We start from the raw sequence: 3338 nt of genomic DNA, 5'->3' as shown, positions 1-3338 counted from the left end.
CCTCAACGGCTGGAGCTGGGCCGATCCAAAGCCAGGAGCCAGGAGCTTCTCCCAGGTCTCCACGTGGGTGCAGGGGCCCAAGGACTTGAGCCATCTTCTACTGCTTTCCCAGGCCACAGCAGAGAGCTGGATGGGAAGTGGAGCAGCCGGGACTCGAACCAGCGCCCATTGTGGGATGCCTGCACTGCAGGCGGCAGCTCTACCCACCACGCCTCAGGGCTGGCCGCAGGCAGGAGATTCTGACGCCTGCCGTGACGCGGATGGAGCAGGAGGACATTGAGCTGAGCGCAATGATCTGGACACAGATGGACAAAGGCCAGAGGACTGGCTTCCCGAGGTCCTGAAGCCCTGGGCAGTGCTGGCCAGGGGGTGGGGCTGCGTGGGGCCGGGGGCGGAGCCGGTTTGGGGTGGGGCGAGCCGGGGCGGGGCGGGGCCGGTGTCCCTCTCCCTGGCCAGAGCACAGGTTCACACCAAGTCTGGTTCAAGGTCTGGTGCTGGTTTCCTTCCTGTTCCGGAGTTGGGTGCGCTCACCCCAACAACTGCAGGTCCCGGGGAGCTGAGGGAGGCCTGGAGAGAGCACAGCAGGCGGGCGCCGAGAGGTCATTCAGGTTGGGGACGGGAGACAGGGACAGACAGGCAGCGGCTTGGAGGACATCCGCTTCCTTTTGCAAGGATTAAAGAGGGGGACTTCCCCGCCTGGGAGCTCCGGCTGCTCGCTTGTTCCTCTCTCTCCCTCCCTCCCTCCCTCTCTCTCCCTCCCTCTCTCTCTCTCCCTCCCTCCCTCCCTCCTCTCTCTTTCTCCCTCCCTCCCTCCCTCCCTCTCTCTCCTCTCTCTCTCTCCCTCTCCCCTCTCTCTCCCTCTCTCTCCCCTCTCTCTCTCTTCCTCTCTCTCTCCCTCCCTCCCTCTCCCTCTCCCTCTCCCTCTCCCCTCTCCCTCCTCTCTCTCTCCTGTTTCTCCAAAGCCCCCATAAGTTTCAGGTGAACGCTGGACTTTAGTATGAGTGATTCCACTTACTTAGTTTTCCTTGGAGAGGCAGAGTTCATTCCCCAAATGCCTGCAATAGCTGCGGCGGGGCCAGGCCAGAGCCAGGAGCCAGGAGCAGGGCCGGGTACGACTTCAGCCCTCGGATCCGGGCGCGAGTGTCCTACCTGCAAGGCCAATGTTGTTCCGGGGACTCCGCTTTGATTTTCAGTGTGGCCTAGCGGGGACCTGGTGCAGGAATTCACTCCCGAACAATGGTGTTGGGGTGGCTGTTTGGTGCACCCGGCACAGGGGCCTGAGTCTGCACCCGGCTGTGTTAGGTGGCAGGGTGGTGTTAGCCTGTGTGCGTGAGCCGGGCTGACGCTGAGCGGGGGACGAGGCCTAGAAGCTGGCCTTGGCATCCGAAGTCTTGCCCTGGCCTGATAGCCTCCCTGGGTGAGTCCGAGTCCAGCCCCGGGGCATTCTGGGAGGATCCTCCCAGTCCTGTACCCAGGGGCTGTTGGGTCCAGTGTGCCGCTTGGGTGAAGCCCCCGGAGGATCTCACACACACCCAGGCCCAGAAGACCCTCGCCCAGCAACAGCCCCATTAGGGGAGGGGGGCCGAAGCCGTGCGCCCACACGATTACAAGTCCAGCCTGTGCTCAGGGCTCTCTAACGCCTGTCGGCCCGTCCGTCGGCCCATCTGTCAGCCCATCCATCGGCCCGTCCGTCGGCCCACCTGGCTCGCTTCTTGGGCTCGCTCACACCCCTGTCTGTCCCACGTCGGAAATTCTTCTCTTAGAGGAAGACAAGCACGTCTGGTCCAGCCGTCCACGGTCCCAGTCCAGCTTCCTGCTCGCGCACACCTGCGAGCTGCAGGCGCCGGCTCAAGTGGCTGGGCCCCTGCCGCCCACGGGAGACTGGGCCGGAGCGCCTGGCTCCCGGCTCAGCTGCTGCAGACATCTGGGGGTGAAGCAGCCGGTGCAGCATCTCTGCCCTTCGAATACAAATGAAAATGAAGAAAGACGGTGAGGACGGTCAGTGCTGTGCCGCCTTGGGCTCCCCCCGCCACGGGGAGACAACGCAGAGACGCAGAGACGTGGCAGGAGGGGCCTGAGAGACGGGCAGCGTAGGCTTCCCCTGCGAGGCGCCGGCGGGAGTCCACCCACTCGCTGGCGCTGGTGAGGGGCCCAGGGGAGGAGTGCGGGGTCTCTGGGCGCCGAGGACGCCTCCACAGCCCCTGGACCTCTGCCCTCGCCCAAGCATCCCGAAGGAGTCTCACAGCGGATTTGCCGTCCCCGCCCAGGAGCTCAGAGCAGCCGGCACTTTAGACTTAGGCCCCTGGACTGCAGCCCAGGGGAGCCGCTGGACTTCTGACCTCCAGGGGCGAGGCAGGGAGTGCGTGGGAGTTTCGGTCATCCTGACCTGCAGCAGGGGAACACAGATGCAGGCACTGTAGGCACGCGGGGGCTTCAAACAGCTCTGCAAACCTCTAATTAAAAACGAGGTTTGGGGCCAGTGCTGTGGCGCAGCGGGTAAAGCCTCCGCCTGCGATGCCGGCTTCCCTTTCTAGTCCCGGCTGCTCCTCTTCCGATCCAGCTCTCTGCTGTGGCCTGGGAAAGCAGCGGAAGATGGACCAAGTGCTTGGGCCCCTGCACCCGCGTGGGAGACCCGGAAGAAGCTCCTGGCTCCTGGCTTCTGCTGGCCCAGCCCCAGCCATTGTGGCCGTTTGGAGTGAACTAGTGGATGGAAGACCTCTCTCTCTCTGTAACTCTGCCTTTCAAATAAAGACACGAATCCCTTTGATCCCGGTGTAGACAGTGTACAGAGCGTGCACGTCTTCACAGCGTGCCCTACCTTGAGCTGTCAGCCCGTCTGGCACCATGTCAGCGTTCCGGGCTGTTTTCTGGGGGCTGTTGGAAGACCCCGACCTGTTCACGCTGGGAGCCCGCCCGATGTCCTGGGCGTTGCAGACTTTCACCTTGGTTATAGGCGGTTCTCTGCCTTCCTTATCAGAGGGGTAGGCTCAAGCTCCATTTGGGCCCCGCCCTGTGCGCCCGGGCCCCGCCCCCAGAGTAACAGAAGGTCTCGGAGGCTCCAGGGGTTGCGTTCCTGGGGGAACCCCGAGGGCCTGCGTCCCTAAGCAGCCACATGTGAGCTCCCAGTGCCAAGCCAGGAACCTGCTCGGGGCGCCGGAGCGGCCAGAAACCGGGCTCCACCCCCCGGGGGGCGGGATCCAGGAGGCCCCGCCCCGCGCAGAGCTCTCCGTTCTCATTGGCTGCGGGGAAGGGCATCCCCGGCGACTCGGCGCGGGCGCACCGCCTCCCGGGCCCCGCGCATGCGCAGTGGCGGGGCGCGCGGGCGCGCGGAGGTCCTC

The 3338-nt window shown here is 64.7% G+C and overlaps 1 long non-coding RNA gene across 2 annotated transcripts; it reads right to left on the bottom strand.

Moving 5' to 3' along the window:
- Window positions 1-493: 493 nt before the first annotated feature.
- On the bottom strand, window positions 494-3145 carry LOC133764077 (uncharacterized). Of its 2 annotated transcripts, XR_009866432.1 has the most exons (4): window positions 2819-3145; window positions 1701-1958; window positions 1016-1149; window positions 494-567 (listed from the first exon to the last, which is right to left on the bottom strand). It is a non-coding gene; the product is annotated as an uncharacterized LOC133764077 (long non-coding RNA). The 2 variants fall into 2 exon arrangements; XR_009866431.1 differs by having other exon boundaries at window positions 1016-1958.
- Between the last annotated feature and the right edge of the window lie 193 nt (window positions 3146-3338).

Source organism: Lepus europaeus, chromosome 7 (assembly GCF_033115175.1).
Source record: "Lepus europaeus isolate LE1 chromosome 7, mLepTim1.pri, whole genome shotgun sequence".
Classification (NCBI taxonomy): domain Eukaryota; kingdom Metazoa; phylum Chordata; class Mammalia; order Lagomorpha; family Leporidae; genus Lepus; species Lepus europaeus.
This window is presented reverse-complemented; position numbering and strand designations above follow the sequence as displayed.